Below are 20878 nucleotides of genomic sequence, written 5' to 3'. Positions count from 1 at the left end.
CTTATGATTCCTTGTACTCTGCCAAAGGTTTGGTCATGAGTCTTTGCTTTGAAAACACTGCTAGTTAGAGTCTTTCAGATGCGCTCAGTAGACTCCTGTTATACGTTCAATGCACATCCCATCTGTCTTTCTAAACGAGGATTGATCATCTTACCCCATGTCCGCTCAATTGATTATCTTTTTTAGGTGTATAGATTTCATTATGTTTATCATATCTTATAGGTCTATATAAGTGAGTATATCCCATGTTTGTCTTTCTCCTTCTGGGATATTTCACTCAGAATGATCTTTTCTAGATCCCACCATTTGCCTGCAAATTTCATGATTTCCTCCTTTTTGATTGCTGAGTAGTATTCCATTGTATAAAAATACCACAATTTCTGTACCCATTCTTCTGTTGATGGACATCTGGGTTGTTTCCAGGTTCTGGCTATTACAAATAGAGCTGCTATAAACATGGTTGAGCAAGTGTCCTTTTTGTGTACTTGAACAAACTTTGGGTATATACCTAGCAGTGGTATAGCTGGGTCTTGAGGAAGCACTATTCCTAATTGTCTTAGAAAGCGCCAGATAGCTTTCCAGAGTGGTTGTACAAGTTTACATTCCAACCAGCAGTGGAGGAGGGTTCCCCTTTCTCCACAACCTCTCCAGCATGTGTTATCGCTTGAGTTTTTCATCTTGGCCATTCTGATGGGTGTAAGGTGATATCTCAGGGTCGTTTTGATTTGCATTTCCCTGATGGCTAATGAGGATGAGCATTTCTTTAAGTGTTTTTCTGCCATTCGATATTCCTTTGTCGAGAATTCTCTGTTTAGCTCTGTTCCCCATTTTTCTTTTTTTTTTTTTCAATGCAGTTTATTCAGGAACATTGAACAATCCTCGGACCCCGGGGAAAGCCAGCCCACAGCTTAAATAGCCTCTGGGTATCCAACCCAGGCATGCCACGGGGGCAATGCAGATAGGTCCACATACATGGAAGCAAGCCAGATCCTCAGCCTTAGCCAAATGTGGAATTGTTCATGACAGAGAGCACTCACCATCGGGAAGGTGGAAGGCGGAAACCAGCTCCATCTTTAAGGCATAGCATTCCGCAGCTCTCTACAGTTCCCCTTTTTATTTTAGACGCATCAGGCAAGAGTAGAGGTCTGATCTCTGATATTAGAAATAAATTGGGACTTTGTACAGATGTTCATTTAGGTGTCATCCACCCAAAGAGCATCAGACCCGTCCGATACCTTTTTCTCAGAGGCGGGACCTGGGGCATCAACCCGCATGCAATCAGACATGCTCTTCTCTGGGTCCAAAGCGGCTGACCCTGAGTGCAGTGCTTAGCCTCGCATCCTGAGCGTATCATTTTAGCTTTTTATGGTATCCAACCATGCTTTGGGAGAATGTCCTGCTTCAATGGCTGTAAAGGCCTGAATGATCATGGCTGCATCACACTGTTGTGGGACTCTAATCTTGCATATATACCACAGGCAAACCAAGGAGACCAACACCAGAAGGCCTGCTAACACTCCCATGCCCGCCCATTCCTTCAGCTGATTCATGGCTGCAGCAATCCATGTTGATAATCCTGTGGCTAGTCCTGCGTCCACTCCGGTAGAATTTACTGTGACAATGGCCACTCTCAGCTGCTCCATCGTAGTATCGAATTCTCCAGTCCAATTACCTAAAATATAGCTCGACAATTGTTTAGACAGATTTGCAGCACAGGAAAAATTCTCATGTTGTATGCCCATTTTTCAATTGGATTACTTGGCTTGCTGCTTTTCAGCTTCTTTAGTTCTTTGTATATACTGGATATTAGTCCTTTGTCAGATAAAGGGTTAGTGAAGATTCTTTCCCAATCTATAGGCAGTTGTTTTATTTTGATGACGGTATCCTTTGCTTTACAGAAACTTTTCAGTTTCATGAGGTCCCATTTATTGATTGTTGCTCTTAGAGCTTGTGCTGTTGGTGTTGTGTTCAGGAAGTTGTCTCCTGTGCCAATGAGTTCTAGGCTGTTCCCCACTTTTTTTTCCAATTGATTTAGGGTATCTGGTTTTATGTTGAGGTCCTTGATCCACTTTGACTTTAGTTTTGTGCAGGGTGATAAATATGGATCTATTTTCATTTTTCTGCATGTAGACATCCAGTTGGTCCAGCACCATTTGTTGAAGATGCTGTCTTTTTTCCATTGAATGGATTTGGCTTCTTCGTCAAATATCGAGTATTCATAGGTGTGTGGATTTATTTCTGGGTCTTCTCTGCGGTTCCATTGATCCTCCTTTCTGTTTCTATGCCAGTACCATGCAGTTTTTATTACTGTTGCCCTGTAGTACAGTTTGAGAGTAGGGATGGAGATACCTCCAGATGATCTGTTGTTGTACAGGATCGTTTTGGAGATTCTGGGTTTTTTGTTTCTCCATATGAAGCTGAGAATCTTTTTTTCAAGGTCTGTAAAGAATTGAGTTGGTATTTTGATGGGAATTGCATTGAATCTGTAGATTGCTTTTGGCAGTATGGCCATTTTCACAATGTTAATCCTACCAATCCATGAGCACCGGAGATCTTTCCATCTTCTGATATTTTCTTCGATTTCTTTCTTCAGAGACTTGAAGTTTTTCTCAAACAGGTCTTTCCCTTGCTTGGTTAGAGTCACACCAAGGTACTTTATGTTATTAGTGGCTATTGTGAAGGGTGTTGTTTCCCTAATTTCTTTCTCAGCCTTTTTGTCTTTGGTATATAGGAGGGCTTCTGATTTTTTGAGTTGATTTTGTATCCTGCCACTTTGCTGAAGGTGTTTATCAGCTGAAGGAGTTCTCTGGTTGAATTTTTGGGGTCGCTCATGTATACTATCATATCATCTGCAAATAGTGACACTTTGACCTCTTCCTTTCCGATTTGTGTCCCCTTGATCTCCTTTAGTTGTCTGATTGCCCTGGCTAGGACTTCAAGTACTATGTTGAAGAGATATGGGGACAATGGACAGCCTTGTCTTGTCCCTGATTTCAGTGGGATTGATTTAAGTTTCTCTCCATTGAGTTTGATGTTAGCTATAGGCTTGCTGTAAATTGCCTTTACTATCTTTAGGTATGTGCCTTGTATCCCTGATCTCTCCAAGACTTTAAACATGAATGGGTGTTGGACTTTGTTAAATGCTTTTTCGGCATCTAAGGAGATGATCATGTGGTTTTTCTCCTTCAGTTTGTTTATGTGGTGGATTACATTGATGGATTTCCGTATGTTGAACCACCCTTGCATGCCTGGGATGAAGCCTACTTGGTCATGGTGGATGATATCTTTGATATGTTCTTGGATTCGGTTTGCAAGTATTTTATTGAGTACTTTTGCGTCAATGTTCATAAGGGAGATAGGCCTGAAGTTCTCTTTTTTTGTTGGGTCTTTGTGTGGTTTAGGTATTAAGGTGACTGTGGCTTCATAGAATGAATTTGGTAGTGTTCCTTCTGTTTCTATTTTGTGGAATAGCTTGAGGAGAATTGGAGTTATCAGTTCTTTGAAGGTCTTGTAGAATTCTGCGCTGAAGCCAGAATTCTGGTCCAGGGCTTTTTTTGGAGGGGAGACTGTTAATGACTGCTTCGATTTCCTTGGGAGATATAGGGCTATTCAGTCTTTCTACCTGATCTTGACTTAGTTTTGGTAGATGGAATCTTTCAAGAAAATTATCCATTTCATTTAGATTCTCAAATTTTGTGGCATATAGGCTTTTGTAGTATGACCTAATAATTGTTTGGATTTCCTCAATGTCTGTGGTTATGTCCCCATTTTCATTTCTGATTTTGCTGATCTGGATAATTTCTCTCTGCTTTTTAGTTAGTTTGGCTAAAGGTTCGTCTATCTTGTTGATTTTCTTAAAGAACCAGCTTTTTGTTTCATTGATTCTTTGGATAGTTTTATTTGTTTCTAGTTGATTGATTTCAGCCCTTAGTTTGATTATTTCCAGCCATCTGCTCCTCTTGGGTGTATCTGCTTCTTTTTTTTTCTAGGGTTTTCAGTTGGGCCATTAAGTTGTTTGTATGTGATGTTAGGAATTTCTTCTTGAAGGCACTTAGTGCTATAAATTTTTCTCTGAGCACTGCTTTCAATGTGTCCCATAAATTTGGGTATGTTGTGCCTTCCTTTTCATTGAATTCTAGGAAGTCTGTAATTTCTTTCTTTATTTCTTCCTTAACCCATCTGTCATTGAGTAGTAAGTTGTTCAGTTTCCATGTGAGTGTCGGCTTTTTGTTGTTTCTGTTGTTGTTGATGTCTAACTTTAGTCCATGGTGGTCAGATAGTATACAAGGGATTATTTCAATCCTTTTGTATCTATTGAGGCTTGCTTTGTGACCCACTATATGGTCTATTTTGGAAAAGGTTCCATGAGGTGCTGAAAAGAAGGTGTACTCTTTTGAGTTTGGGTGAAATGATCTGTAGACGTCTATTAGGTCCATTTGATTTAGGGATTCTGTGAGCGCTTTTATTTCCCTATTTGGTGTCTGTCTATTTGATTTGTCCCTTGGTGAGAGTGGAGTGTTGAAGTCTCCCACTATTAAGGTATTAGGATCAATGTATGATTTAAGCTTTAATAATGTTTCATTTACGAATGTCGGTGCTCTTGTATTTGGGGCATAGATATTCAAGATTGTGATGTCCTCTTGGTGGATTTTTCCTTTGATGAGAATATAGTGGCCCTCCTTATCTTTTTTGATTAACTTGGGTTGAAAGTCTATTTTATTAGATATTAGGATGGCTAGTCCAGCTTGTTTTCTGGAACCATTTGCTTGAAAAACAGTTTTCCAGCCCTTTACTCTGAGGTAGTGTTTATTTTTGTTGCATAGGTGTGTTTCTTGGATGCAACAGAATGTTGGATCCTGTTTCCTTAACCATTCTGTTAGCCTGTGTCTTTTTATTGGTGAGTTGAGTCCGTTGATATTGATAGATAATAGTGACCAATGCATGTTAGTTCCTTTTGTACTGGAGTCGGTGATCTAACCCTGTTTCATTGCTTGCTTTCTTTTCATTTTTGTTGGGATATTATCTGTATGCCCTGTTTTCTTGGGTGAATTTGTTTTCATTGGACTGGAGTTTTCCTTCTAGTATCTTCTGTAGGGATGGTTTGCTGTGTAGATATTATGTAAATTTAGTTTTGTCATGGAATATTTTGTTTTCTCCATCTATGTTGATTGAAAGCTTTGCAGGGTATAGTAGTCTGGGTTGACATTTGTGATCTCTTAGAGTCTCCATGATACTTGCCCAGGCCCTTCTGGCTTTCATAGTTTCTGATGAGAAGTCCAGTGTGATTCTGATAGGTCTACCTTCATATGTTACTTGGCCTTTTTCCCTTGCTGCTTTTAATATCTTTTGTTTGTTCTGTAGATTTAGTGTTTTGACTATGATGTGACGTGAGGTGTTTCTTTTCTGGTCTAGTCTATTTGGAGTTCTGTAGGCCTCTTGTATATTTATGGACATCTCTTTCTTTAAGTTGGGAAATTTTTCTTCTATGATTTTCTTGAAAATATTTTCTGGACCTTGGATTCTGGAGTCTTCTTTTTCATGAATTCCTATTATTCTTAGATTTTGTCTTTCCATAGCATCCTTGATTTCTTGGATATTTTGTGATTGGAACATTTCTGATTTTACTTTTTCTTTGAGAAAAGTATCCATTTCTGCAAGTGTGTCTTCAGCTCCAGAGATTCTCTCTTCCATCTCTTGTATTCTGTTGGTGATGCTTACTTTTGTGGTTCCTGATCTTTTCTCCAAGTTCTCCAGCTCAAGGGTTTTCTCATTTTGTGTTTTCTTTATTGATTCTAATTCTGTTTTCATGCCTTGCACCATTTCTTTCATGTGTTTGAATTTGGATTCCTGTCTCTCTACGATGGCCTCTATTTCTTTTTTCATTTCCTTTTTATATGCCACTAATTTTTCCTCTACTTGTGTATCTATTTGTTTGGCTATGTTTGCCTGTGTTGCTTTAAGGATATTGTCTATTTCTTCTTTCTTTGCCTCCAATTGACTGGCCAGCTCTTTGAAAGACTTGTTCATTTCCTCCTTATGAGCCTCAAATAATTGGGCAAGCATGGCTTTAAAGTCATTTTCCTGTGCTTCTGCTGAATTGGAGTATCCATCGATTTTGGGGTTTGCTGGTGAAGTCATGATGTCCTGATTCATGTTGGAAGTGTTCTTTCGCCTACCCCTGGCCATTGGCTTATCTGAAACCTTCCCTGTTTGTTTTTGGATTCTGCAGATCAGACGGGTGCTGTCTCTCTCTGGCGTCTGGAGAGTTCTTCAGGAAGCTGAGCACTCTCAGTGTGTCCTGAGGCCTAGCTGTACCTGTGGGAGGAAAGTACGCAGGCGCAAACGGGGCAAATGTAAGTGTGTGTGCGCGCGCGCGCGTGTGTGTGTCGGTGTGTGTAAGTGTGCATGGACGTGTTTCTGGAGGGACAGAGTGATGGCTAATGTTGAACCCTTGAGTGTGTGGGAGGGGCTCTGCACACTATATGTCGCAGGCGCTAATGATGATTGCAGCGCAATTTCTGGCTTTAACTGCCTTGACTCCTCAATTAGGCCCACAGGGCAGGAACTTCAATGTCCCTAGTGCCCCTCTGTTTCCCAAAGTGGGTATGTGGGTGGGAGGGGGGTTCGATGCCTGGCTTCTGATTTAGAAGGACCCAGGATCTGGGGAACTGCAGATTCTCAAGGGTGCACTCACTTACAGGCAGGTCTCTTGGCAGAGATAGTGGTATCCGGGGCTCTCTGCTCTCTGGTTTGGCCCTGCTTCTTTGATGTGCTCAGTCAGTTCTGTGCTGCTGTCACTGCCAGGTTCTGAGGTCTTGCTGCAGCTGGAGATTTCAGGGTGGTCACTTCAGCAGGGATATGGTAACCAGGCTCTCTGTTCTCTGATTTGGCCCTGGTTATTCTTAAACCGGAGGGCTGTGGTGCCCCGCCAGTTCAGTGCTGCTCTGCCGCCACGTCCCGCTGTACCTGGAGACTGGGTTGCTAGTCCCGATGCTTTGTGGGAAGTCCTGGGATCTCTTAGTTGTGCTCTCCAAGCTTGGGAGGCCCAGCGCCTGGTGTGTCCAGGTTGTATGATGTTTCTGCCTGGTTTTGGTGAGTATATAGAGTATTCTCTGTCACTGTGGGATTGGGTGGCCCATACTGTCAGTGATGGCAATCCTGCGGAGCTAGTATGGCGTCTAGCAGATTCGCACCCTGGGAGGATGGTGCAGCCTCTGTGTGAATCTGGGACTCCGGGACCCGTGCTGCTGGCTTTTGTGTGCTGCTAAAGTGCTTGGGGCTCCATCTCAGCGGCTGTATACCCCAGGCAGTTAGGTTTGCGCTGAGAAAGATGAGTCCACTGAGAAAGATGAGTCCACTGTGCTGCTGTGCAGAGGAGGAAGGAGGTCTGGGGGAAGGGAGTGCCGCAAGATCAAAGGATTCTTTCTCTCCTTCCCCAAACAAGTCCCCGGATGACCTGAGACCAAAGTTTTCACCTCCTGCGATGTTCCCTGTTGTTCAGAAAGCCTCACCGTGGTTTTCCTGGGTTAGGGGTCCTTCCATTCACCACCTCAGAAGTTCAGGTATCCCACCGCTCAGAAACTATGTATGCTAGTCGCCATCTTGGCTCCGCCCCTCCCACGTTTCTCTTTTTAAACACATTAAAATAGAACATTTACTTCTACCACTTAACCCAAACTGCTTTTGACAAAATTACTTTTGCTAAATCCAGAGGTCACTTATTTTTCTTTAATTATCCCCTCTATCTTATTTTATTGCACTCACACTCTTTATTCTATTATGTTGTAAGTTTTTTACCTCAACTTTAAATATTTAGTCAGGATCTCTGCCTAAACTAGATGATTACATGGTTAAGAATTTATTTGGCTATATACTGGGGTATAAATTATGTAGAAACTTAAACTCATATTTTCTCCAACTTCATTATACTCTTCACACAGTTTCCCTTACACTAGGTAAGAGTAATTCTGCTTCTTCATATTCATAAAGTATTTGGGTTATTATTGATTTTCCTCTGTCTTGACAATACCGTGTATATAATGATGCCTCAGCAAAATATATAAACTCAGCCACTAGAATATCAGGATCATACCAGCATCAACTCTGCTATTTTGGTCTAAGACAACACCTGAGCTCATGTATTTCTTTTCTCCCCCACCCCTCATTATTTTCTTCCCTCTCTCCCTGCACATTTCAACCATCTTCTCTCTCTCTCTCTCCTCTCTCTCTCTTTCTCTCTCTCTCTCTGTGTGTGTGTGTGTGTGTGTGTGTGTGTGTGTATTTTTTAAAAAAAGGTTTCTTTGCTTATATATTATGCACAAGAGTGCAGCATGAACTGCACTGCACTGGAACACTTGTATTTAGTTAATATTTCTTGAGTGAAAGACCTGAAACCTATATTTACTTAGTTATAATATAGATAGTCAAGGTCTGTTATTTCACAATTCTCTACTTAAATCCTTTTTTTAAAACTATTGTACAGTGATATTTATTGTTCCATAAAGTGATGATATGTGATAACTGTGATTTTGGTTTTCAAGTAACTGAATTTATTAAGTGTGCAACTAACAGGAATAAAATAAAACAAGAAATAGCAGGTAAAGAGAGCCAGGAGACAACAATATCATTTGGTCAAAACACCAAGCACAGAAAACTGGAGTACACCAATTGAGAGAAGAAACAAAAGATAAGACAGTCAAGTCCTGGCCTTACAAATATCTAGCATAATCACACTTGAGAAACCCAGTTCAAGCAGCCAACTGGATTTTTTTTTTTTTTTTTTTTTTTTAGCCCAAAACGTCCAAGATGGACAGATAATGCCTGAAGTTAAACTTCCAAATAGAAAAGGAATATCAGCAGCCAGGTAACATCATCAAATCAGACACTTACAATCAACCAACAGAAACTGACTGAGGCAGTTTAATAGTCATTAGGAATGCCCAATTGCCCCATTCTCCATGGATACGGACCCCATGGCTAAAGGGCTTCCTGCTCCTACTTCAGGTATTTTTTTTATGTGATGGGTTAAACACTAGTAATCTGAGTTAAATATTTTGCTGTGTAGGTATTCTCAAGGGCATTTTGTTTTTATGAATCTTAGCAGCATGCAGTTTCCCCTTTCTCCCCAAGCCCTTACAGGGTTGTGGAGGAGTATGAACCAAGAAGGTACTTTTTCAGAATGCTTGGCATTAATATGCTTGCGACTGAAGTAACCAGAGCAACTGTGCCTTTTAGTTAGCATAGGCAATGCTTAATACTTTACCAATATAATGTATATTACACTTATTTAAATACTATACTAAAGTAACATTTTCTATATACAAATCTTTAAATTTTTCAGTAGTTATCTTTTAGAAGCAATTTACATGTATTCTCACATAGACACAGAATTGTTATTGCAACAGTAAAGTTTAGTCCACAAATCACTTTTAAAATTTGTCTCAGATGTCCTACAAAACAAAATTATAACACTGTGTAGCTTCGGAATTGTTTCAGGTGTATATCAGTGTCTGAGGGTGGTTTTAAAGAGGTGGAGGTACTTAGATATTGAACTCTGCCTCACCAGTAACCATTCATAGAACAATCACTTCCTATAGTAAAATGGTTTGTAATTCTTACATTTATTTTATGCTTACAATTATTCCATTAGCATTTTCTATATAAATAATTGAGATGTAGATCTTGTTTTAATTCATGAGATCCTAATTCTAGATATTTACCTTTTATTTTAATTTTTTTAAACTTTTTTTAATTTTTATTTATTTATTATGTATACAGTGTTCTCCCTGCATGTACACCTGCGCACCAGAAGAGGAGGGCACCATATCTCATCATAGATTCTTATGAGTCACCATGTGGTTGCTGGGAATTGAACTCAGGACTTTTGTAAGAACAGTCAGCCATCTTAACCTCTTAGCCATCTCTCAGGCCCCGATATTTACCTTTTATACAAATAATAAAAAATGTGAATGTTTCCATAGATTCCATATAACATTTAATGAGTTTTCATCATCATAAAAATCTGCATTAGGCTCTTTCCTAGGGTCCTCTTTGTCGTTTAGCTTCTTTAGGACTATAGATTTTAGTATATTTATCCTATATTATATGCCTAATATCCACTTATAAGTGAGTATATGCCATGCATGTCTTTCTGCTTCTGAGATACCTCAGTCAGGAAGATTTTTTTCTAGTTCCCACTATTTGCCGGCAAATTTCATGATTTCCTTGTTGTTAATTGCTGAGCAGCATTCCATTGCATGAATGTAACACAATTTCTGCATCCATTCTTTAGTTGAGGGACAATGAGATTATTTCCAGATTCTGGCTATTAGAAATAAAGCTGCTGTGAACATAGTTGAGCAAAACCTCACTCAGAAGGGCAAACAGGATAGATATCAGAAGTAGAAAAAGAGAAGAAAACAGGACAGGGGCCTTCAATATAGGGCCTCTGAAAGACTCTACCCATCATAGTATGGAAGGAGATACTGACTCTTACAGCAAAGCTTTAGGCAGAGTGCAGGAAACCTTATGGAAGAAATGGGAGAGAGAAAGACCTGGAGGAGACAGGAACTGCACAAGGAGATCAACAGAGCCAAAAATCTTGGGCCCAGGAAGGTCCTGCTGAGACTGATACTCCCCACCAAGGAGTATCATGCATGGAGATAACCTAGAACCCCTGCACAGATGTAGTCCATGGCAGCTCAGTGCCCAAGTGGGTTCCCTAGTAAGGGGAGCAGGGACTGAATCGCATGAACTCATTGGCAGGCTCGCTGATCACCAACCCCTGAGGGGGGAGCAGCCTTGCCAGGCCACAGAGGAAGATGATGCAGCCAGCCCTTATGAGACTTGATAGGCTAGGGACAGATAGGAGAGGAGATTCTCCCATATCCATGGACTAGGGAAGGGCCATTGAGGGGGGAGAAGGGAGGGTGGGTAGGACTGGGAGGATACAGAGGAGGCTTCAGGTGGGATACAAAGTAAATAAATTATAATAAATAAATAGATAAATAGATAAAATTAACTATAAAAATCTCAGTAGGAGTCAATTGTATATGATTTACTTGTCATATGTTAAGGTGCTCTATCAATTTTAACATAAATATCAAATTCAATCACCTAAAAGTTATTAGAGGATATACACATAGGAGCTTTTGAAATGAGCTATATCTTTCTTTTATTGCTTTATTTATTAACTTTTTCTTTATTATTATTATTACAATTTATTCACTTTGCATCCTGGCTGTACCCCATCCCTGATCTCCTCCCAGTCCCATCCTTTATCCCTCTTCTACCCCTATGCCACTCCCCTAGTCTGCTGATAAGGGAGAACATCCACCCCTAATATCTGACCCTAGCCTATCAGGTCTCATCAGGAATGGCTGCATCCTCATTAGGGGGAGGTAATCAAAAAGCAGGCAACTGAGTTCAGGCCAGTGACTGCTGATGCTCTCCTTTGTAAGAAACCAAAATGGAGACTGAGTGCCTATGGGCTTCCTTTGAGCAGGGGTGACTAGGTCCTCTACAAGCATGCTCCTTAGTCTCTGTAGACCCCTGGCCCAGAATTTTTGGCTCTAATGGTCTTCTTTTGGAGTTCCTGACCCCTCCAGGTCTTTCTATCTCCCTCTTCTTTCATAAGATTCCTTGCACTGTGCCAAATATTTGTCTATGAGACTCAATATCTGCATCAATACCCTGCTGGGTAGAATCTTTCATAAGCACTTTGTAGAAGACTCTTGTCCTGCTCCCTCTCTTCTCCTACTTCAGATGTCTGTCCTGTTTGCCCTTCTGAATGAAGAATAAGCCTTTCCCCTAGCGTCCTATGTGTTGTTTAGCTTCTTTAGGACTATAGATTTTACTATGTGTATCTTAAATTATATGGCTAATATCCACTTATAAGTGAGTATATACCATATGTGTCTTTCTGCTTCTCCATTACCTCACTCAGGATGATGTTTTCTAGTTCCATCCATTTTCCTGTAAATCTTCACCAACCCTACATCTGACAGAGGGTTAATATCCAGAATATACAAAGAACTCAAGAAGTTAAATACCAACAAACCAAGTAATCCAATTAAAAAATGGGGTACAGAGCTAACAGAATTTTCAACAGAAGAATATCGAAATGCAGAGAAATATTTAAAGAATTGTTTGTTGTCTTTAGTCAACAAGGAAATGCAAATCAAAATCACCCTGAGATTCTACCTTACACCATAAGAATGGCTCAGACCACAAGGAGAGCAACAGATCCAAAAAGTGTGGGCACAGGGGTCTTTTCTGAGACTGATACTCCAGCCAAGAACCACTCATGGAGACAAGTTAGAATCCCTGCACAGAGGTAGCCCATGGCAATTCAGTGTCCAAGTGGGTTCCCTAGTAAGGGAATAGGGACTGTCTCTGACAGGAACTGATTGGCCTGCTCTTTGATCACCTCCCCTAGGTGGGGGAGCAGCCTTACCAGGTCACAGAGAAAGACAATGCAGCCACTCCTGATAAGACCTGATAGACTAGGATCAGAAGGAGGGGCACAGGTAGGGAAAAGGGAGGGAGGGTGGGGTTGGGAGGGGAGGAGGGAGGGAGCTACAGGGGGGATACAAAGTGAATAAAGTGTAATTAATAAAAATAAAAATAATTATAAAAATTTTGAATATGTATTTAAAAATTAAATTACAAACAAAACTCAAAAAAAAAAAAAAAAACCTCAAGGGACAACACATGCTTGAGAGACTGTGGAGAAAGGGGAACCCTCCTCCATTGCTGGTGGGAATGTAAACTTGTACAAACTCTTTGGAAATCAGTCGGGTGCTTTCTTAGACAATTAGGAATAGCACTACCTCAAGATCCAGCTATACCTCTCCTGGGCATACATCTGAAAGGTGCTCAGCCAAAAAAGGACATTTGCTCAACTATGTTCATAGAAGCTTTATTCATAATAGCCAGAATCTGGAAACAATGTAGCTTTCCCTCAATAGAACAATGGATAAGAAACTGTGGTACATTTACACAATGGAATATCACTCAGCAATTATTTACTTTACATCCTTATCATATCTACCTTTCTCCTCTCCCCGCAGTCCCACTCTTTTCCCTTCCCCCCCATTCTCCCTCCCCTACTACACAGAAAAGAAAAACCTGCCCCCCCTAACAGCCCACCCCAGCACATCAAGCCATCAGGACTGAACATGTCCTCTTCCATTAAAGCCAGATAAGGCAGTCCTGCCTGGAGGTCATGATGGAAAAGCAAGAAAAGGAGTTCATGTCAGAGACAGCTCCTGCTCCCCTTTTTGACATTCCCCCAAACTCTATTCTACCATTATCCCTGCACATCTTGATGGCAAGATTGAGTTTGGGTTGAAGATTTTGTGGGTGGGTTGGTGTTCCCCTTCCTCGACTTAGAAGTCCTGTCTGGCTGGGAGGCGGCCTCTTCTGTTTCCTGCTTCTAGGAGGCTTAGCTAGAGTCATTCCTATCTCCTCCAGGGAGCCTACCCCATTGTAGGTCTCCAGCTTGTCTCAGAGATGACCTTGTCCTGGGTTTCTCTTCTCTCTCCAAGCCCTCTGGCCTCCCGCCCCGTGAAATAAAGATAAAGATCATATGCCTATCTTTTGAAGATCATGAATAATATATGTTCTAGATAGATCTGTAGAAAGTAATTGTGTAAATCAAAGTATTATTGTTCTTTGTTCAGAACTGTGAGCTACCAAGTTTATGCAGCTAGTCTATCAGTAACGTTTTAGTTGGAATCTTGGCTACATTTTTGGTGTCTTACCCATCAATAAATCAGGTTGAGAACAGTTTTTACCCTCATATATTGTCACTTATAGTTACTTTTAAGTGTTTTGTTGTGCATGCAATGGCTACATAGTTTTCTGATCACTTTATAGAATAATTACTCTTCCACAACTACTATTCTGAAGTATGAGTGTGCACACATGCGTGTGTGCATGGGTGTGTGTGTGTGTGCATGGGTGTGTGTGTGTGTGCGTTTGTGTGTGTGTGTGTGTGTTGTAGCTGTCAGCATTGGTTGTCATTACTAATGAAGCCATATACTAAGGGTATTGATTCTTCTTGACCAGAATTGTAATAACCATTCACTAATGGTTAAGCATATGCATAATGTGAAGAGTTCCCGGAGCCACTACAAAAAGGGAGTTTCCTTCTACTCTTGACAGCCTCGTAAAAATCAATGAATGTATTTTAGAAGAGTAGCTGTTGTGGAAGAAGTAAAGGACAAGCCTAGTTTATTTTTCACACAGGGTCTCTGTGTGTAGCCATGCTGCCCTTAAGCCTGTGATTAACTTTTCTCACCTTCCTGAGTGGGGATTTCCTGCAGATGGAACATGCCCAACTGGAGATAGGTTGTGAAGAGCAAGCACCAACAAAAATTCTAAAGAAAGTTTGGAGGTCTGAATTAAGAGGTTATAACACAATGCAGGTGCATCATTTTTATTTTTTACCCCGCTACTCCATTTTAAATTATATCAAGGAAAGAATCCAGTGGTGTGTTTAAAAGTAATACTATAATATTGTGAGAACTTGGAAATATCTGAGTTATACAATAACACTTCATACTTTAAGACTGTTATTTTTCTGAAGAAATGAGAAAACAAAGTTCTTATTTTGTATGATCATCTATTTTCCTTTATAAATCAAGACTGCCAGTCTGAATAGTATCAACAACAGCACAATAGTTCCACGGTCCTTGCATTTGTAAAGGTATTGTCCAAGTGTATGCCTACACTGCTTACCCTGTAGAGGTTTATTATTCCTGAACTTAGTGATTCAAATATTTATGTACTGTGAATTTCACATTTGCACATAAAAATATGTAAACAATTTCTCTGGCTTTTCTATAAAGAGAGTTAGACAGCACAAGCTTTTTCTAATTATATTTGAAGAATATACCGTACTTGAACTTGAAGAGGTTATGTTGAGCTCCTGGAAGTTACATTACTTTTCCTGTTGCTAGGATAAAATCACCTGAACAAAGGAGCTTCAAAAACGTATGTTCTTAGTTTAGTTCAGTGTTTGAGTGTATACTGCACCCAGGTGGGAAGTCCTGGTGGCAGGACCTTGAGACAACAGATGAAGTTTGATGGTCAGGAGACAGAATGATAGATACAAGTGGTCAGCTTCTCTTGCTGTCATCCAGGGCCCATTCCCACAGTATGGTAAAGCCCACTTTTAGGGTGAGCCTTCACAATCCAGATAACCTAACCAAGTTACTCTCACACAGTCATTGCCTAAGGTAAAGGTAACTGAGATAATCCCTCACTTGGGATGCGTACAGTTTTGTATTCTAGGTCATTTTAAATTTTGTAAGGTTGACAAAAGGTATTAATGAGTTCATATGGAAGATCATTATCGCTCTGCTAATGACTGGAAAGAAAATAATTCTCCCATAGTAGTGAAAGGAGAATAAGCTTTCTGTAGTGAAGCTATGATTTAGAAAGTCACAGAACATATATTTACAACTTGGAAGTAATTCCACCTCTTTGTGTTGATCTGTAGGTGAACAATTAGCTTCCCACAACTAACTTAAATTTTCCTTTCAGCTCTGCCATAAACACCCGGTTTAGAATCTTCCAATTAAAGAGATGTAGTCTTTCATAATTTTATTTCAGTTTACTTTATTTTAAAATTTCAAAACATAGTTAGTGATAAGTTTGCTCTTTTTATTTTTTAAATTTTTTATTATTATCATTTATTTACAATTTATTCAATTTGTTTCCCTGCTGTGGCTGCCTCTCTTATCCCCTCCCAATCCCACCCTCCTTCTCTCTTCTCCCCCTAAGCCACTCTACTAGTCCAGTGATAGGAGAGGTCCTCCTCCTCCTCTTCTATTTGACCCTAGCCTATGAAATTTCATCAGCACTGGTTACATTATCTTCCTCTGTGGCCTGGTGAGGTTGCACCCCCCACACACACCAGGGGATAAGCCAGCTTGTCACTGAATTCATGCCAGAGAAAGCCTCTGCTTCCCTTTCTAGGGACCCCACTTGGATACTGACTCTATGGACTACATTTGAGCCAGAGTTTTAGGTCCTCTCCATGCATTGCTCTTGGTTGTTGTATCAGTCTTTGCAGAAGCCCCAGGGCTCAGATATTTTGGCTCTGTTGGTCTCCTTTTGGAGCTCCTGTCCCCTCCAGGTCTTTCTTTATCCCCCTTATTTCATAAGACTACCTACACTCTGCCCAAAGTTTGGCTATGACTCTCAGCCTCTGCTTTGCTACCTTGATCAGTAGAGTCTTTCAGAGGCCATCTGTGGTAGGCTCCTATCCTGTTCCCTGGCTTCACCTGATTCCTATGTCTTTTGGGTTTGTCCTTCTGAATGAGGATTAAGCATCTTCCCTAGGGTCTTCCTTGTTGTTTAGCTACTTTAGTGTATATATTTTAGCATTTTTATCCTATATTATATGACTAATATCCACTTATGACTGCGTACATACCATGTGTATCTTTCTGCTTCTGTGTATATCCCAGCTGTAGCCCCTCCCTCATCCCCTTCCAATCTCATTCTTTCTCCCTCTTCATTCCCCATCTCCCTCCCTCAGTCCACTGATAGGGGAGGTCCTCCTCCCCTTCCATCTGACCCTGGCCTATCAGGTCTCATCAGGACTGGCTTCCCTTTTCTTCTATTGTGGCCTGCTACTCCCCCAGGAGGAGGTGATCAAAGAGCCAGCCACTGAGTTCATGTCAGATACAGAGCCTACTCCCCTTACTAGGCAAGCCACTTGGAGGCAGAGGTGACATTGGCTACATCTAAACAAGGGGTCGTGGCTGTCTCCATGCACAGTCCTTGGTTGAAGTATCAGTCACAGAAAATACCCCCGGGCCCAGATTTTTTGGTTCTTTTGCTCTCCTTGTGAAGTTCCTGTCCCCTCCAGATCTTTCTATTTCTTTCTTCTTTCGTAAGATTCCCTGCACTCTGCCCAACGTTTGGCTATGAGTATCAATCAGCATCTGCTTTGATACCCTACTGGTAGAGTCTTTCAGAGACCCTCTGTGGTAGGCTCCTGTTCCCTAATTAAGTGGATATTAGTCATATAATATAGGATAAACATACTAAAATATATACTCCTAAAGAAGCTAATCAAGAAGGAGGACCCTAGGGATGTTGTTCAATCCTCACTCAGAAAGCAAATAGGATAGATATCAGAAGCAGGAGAAAACATGGCAAGGTTTGAGGGGTAGAAAACTAGAGATTGTTTAGATAATAGTTTTGGTTGGAGAACTGACAGTTCTCTATTCCTCAGCATATCAGTTCATCTTTAACTATTATATGAATATGTAAACTCTGGAAATATTAAAATACAGATTCTGATTAATAAATAGATATATTAGAGATCTATTTTTCTAACAACTTCCTATGTTTGATCTGTTGTGAACAGACAACTACATTTTGAGTGAAGCAAGTATTAACTATTTTATTCAGATGGACTATTATATCTGCTCTCCTGATCATAATATTCTCTCCATAACCTTGAATAATTGCAAGAAATTATTCAATCTTGTACTTGTTTCTGAAGGTCATGTACTAATTTTGTACAGTTGAAGGTTAAGCACCCAATAATGTGGAAGTAAGTAATAAGGTATTTACTCTTAAAATGCTGTGAACTACAGTAATGACTGGCACTGGTGAACATATTATAGGAGTAACCAAATGCTTTATAATTGGATTAATGGGCAATTCTAAAGATCAAACTCATGACTACTACTGTTAAATGGATCAAGAATATAAGAGGACCTAAGGCTAACCTACAACTATTAATCTGCTAAATTAACATAATAATAGACTACCATTAACATATATTTACATCTATAGGTTAGCCCAGCTCTTATCTTTATCCAAAATATTTTTATTGTGTAGAAGATAGTAATTAATACAGAGACTGACAACTTGTCAGCCTTTTAAGACTAAAATACTGTGGCATGCTCGCATCTAACAGGGACAAATGTATAACCCCTCAATCCAAGTACACATATTCTCCATTGTTCAGGATCATCAGAGAAGAGGAGACATGAAAGGCTGTTAGACACAGAGTGGAGGGTTCCTTGAAAATGATATTTTCCTGACATGACTGATCCACTGCACATTTGAACTTATGGTGGCTGTGGCTACATGGACAAGACATGCAAAGAGAAAAAGCCTGGGAAAAGATGCAGGTTGTGCTAGAATGCAAAACAAAAGCATGCAAATGCTATGAGTAAAAGAGGTATTGGAGAGCCTGCACAAAATATATTCTAGATTAGGACAAAGAGTAAGGTGTGTGTGTGTGTGTCTGTGTGTGTGTGTGTGTGTGTGTGTGTGTGTTTGTGAATATCTATCTATCTATCGTTACTTTAATACAAGATCTCATTATTTAGCATTAGTCGACCTTGAACTTTCTAGGTATCCCAGGCTGTCATCTGTTTTAACCTTTGATCCTCAAGTCTTTGATTCTGGAGTCCTGAGATTATTTGCTAACATGAGCAATATGACATTGCTGCTTAAGTTGTGAGGTATTTGGTTTACTGTAGGCACTTTAATAATTCTACATATCATTGTTACTGTGTTCATATAAGTAAGCAAAATGTAGGTAACACAAATGGTTCTGTGAAGTTTGTTTGCCTGATTGTGGTCTGTGACTAACAGGTCATTACTGTGTTTCTTCTGCCCAAAGTTTATATTATTGCTATTATTGAAGCAAAGGTATTTGTTTTCTTTAAAAAAAAAAAAGAAAGGTTTTTATAATCTTCGTAAGATTTTAAGCTCATTTCCATGTTTACAATGTAATTAAACATAGGCAGATTAAATCCAATAAAACTATACTAATCAAAATATTATAGATTGGGGCGGGGCAAGATGGCGGTGCCGGGAGGACTCTCATTCTGACAATCAGCACAGCAGGATCAGCACAGTGACCAGCAATCAGAAATCGTAGCCATAAAACACAGTGATTGTGTTTCCCAGGGGAGAGGATACCCCATGGTGGGGGATTCAATCAGCTTTTAACTCACCCGGCTAAACCATGGAAGATATCCAGGTTCCACCAGACACTTGGCTGCCGGCCGCCAGCCCCAGCCCCAGCCCCAGCCCAGAGCCACAAGCCAGTGTCTCTGGTCACGGTCCCAGACTAAACCATGTGCACCACACTATCAGAGACTGGAATTTTCAGTAGAGAGATAACCCCACGGTATAGGAAACGAATGGGACCGACCTTAGGTCACCCACACATCCCCTGGAAAAGATTCGGTTTCCACGGGCGCCCCAGGAGCCAGCCCGGAGCCAGAGCCGGGGACCCAGGCTCAGGCACAGAGCTCTGCCTGCATGCCTGATTTGCCACCTGAGTTAGAACTGTGGGCACTAGGGCACCAGCGAATGAGTTTCACTGTCCTGTGCAAACACACAGAGAGGGAAACGGCTGGTCTGATCTCAGAGTACTCAGCCGACACCCCCACCCTGGAAAGGTCTTGGGAAAATTACCCACTTTAGGCAGACTCCCAGGCTCCCAAAGGCTGGAAAGTCAGACACAGGCAGTTTCTGCATGCCAGGCAGCTGGTTGAGACTGAGCCACCATCACTCAGCTGTGCTCCAGGCACAGGCAGTTTCTGCGGCCAGCCAGCTGGTGGACACTGAGCAGTGCGCACCAGGGCAAAAAAAGACACTGGGAGTCCCTGTCTCCAGGTAATCCACAGGGAAGGAAAGAAACTATACTGACTTAAATCACCCAATCCTTCCCTGGAAAAAGCCTAGCAGACCGGCAGGGCCGAGCTGCCATCACTCAGCTGTGCTCCAGACACAGGCACAAACAATTGCTGCATGCCAGAGGTCCAACTGGGTCACAGTAGCCGATCATTAAATTTACAGCAAGAAACACAGAAACAGGGCAGCTGTCCTCAGGACTTCCCTGGGTGAGAAGAGAACCCTCTCAACTAACAAAGACCACAGTTACCACTCAGGTCTCTATCCCTGAGGTGAGCAGCAGCAACTCCTGAAAAAACACCAGCCATCCAGGGACTCTACCCAAAAAGCTGAGAAGACATCCTTCAGGAAAAACCAGCTTTCTGCAAAGGGGATTCTCTCCACCACAGGATCCCCAGGAACCACCAGAAAATAACCCCAAACACCTAAGATAGCACAATGGGTAGAGGCCAGCATAAAAGCTCAAGCAACAAAAGACAGAGCAATATGGCATCTCCAGAACCCAGTTACCCAGGGGCAAGTAGCCCTGGACACCCCAGCATAACTGAAATCCAAGAAGATGATCTAACAACTATGCTCAAGAAGATGATAACAGAGGAAATAAATAAGATACATAAATACATAGAGCAAGATAAACTCAAACAGAATATTGCCATCCGTAAAGAAATAGAGGAAGCTGCAGCCAAACAGTTTATGGCCTTTAGAAAGGAAATGCTTAAAGCACTGAATGAAATAAAAGAAACAAGAGTTGAAGGAACTAAAAGAAAAACAGGAAAGTACAATCAGACAGGTGAAGGAAGTAAACAAAACAACTCAAGACCTGAAGATAGAATTGGAAAAATTAAAGAAAACACAAATGGAAGAAATAATGGAGAAGAAGAACCTAGGGAAGAAAACAGGAACTACAGAGGTAAGCATAACCAACAGACTACAAGAGATGGAAGAAAGAATCTCAGGTGTAGAAGATACAATGGAAGAAATCGATGTATCTGTCAAAGAAAATGTTAAATCCAAAATAGTCCTGACACAGAACGTACAAGAAATCCAAGACAATATGAAAAGACAAAACCTAAGAATAATAGGTATAGAGGAAAAAGAAGACTCCTTTCTCCAAGGCCCAGAAAATATTTTCAACAAAATCATTGAAGAAAATTTCCCCAAGTTAAAGGAGAGGCCAATAAGAATACATGAGGCCTAC

At 40.8% G+C, this 20878-nt stretch overlaps 1 protein-coding gene across 20 annotated transcripts in view; it reads left to right on the top strand.

Moving 5' to 3' along the window:
* Positions 1-20878, top strand: part of Lingo2 (leucine rich repeat and Ig domain containing 2) — a 1357796-nt gene that overhangs the window by 469387 nt on the left and 867531 nt on the right. For 11 of the 20 annotated variants that reach the window (XR_009588066.1, XM_060373592.1, XM_060373582.1 and 8 more), the window contains one exon: positions 6230-6353. The exons of the other annotated variants lie outside the window; for them this stretch is intronic. The gene's annotated coding sequence lies outside the window, so the exon portion shown is untranslated. The remainder of the gene's footprint in view (positions 1-6229; positions 6354-20878) is intronic. 20 annotated transcript variants of the gene reach the window in all.

This window comes from Meriones unguiculatus, chromosome 20, assembly GCF_030254825.1.
Source record: "Meriones unguiculatus strain TT.TT164.6M chromosome 20, Bangor_MerUng_6.1, whole genome shotgun sequence".
In the NCBI taxonomy this organism is placed as follows: Eukaryota; Metazoa; Chordata; class Mammalia; order Rodentia; family Muridae; genus Meriones; species Meriones unguiculatus.
This window is presented reverse-complemented; position numbering and strand designations above follow the sequence as displayed.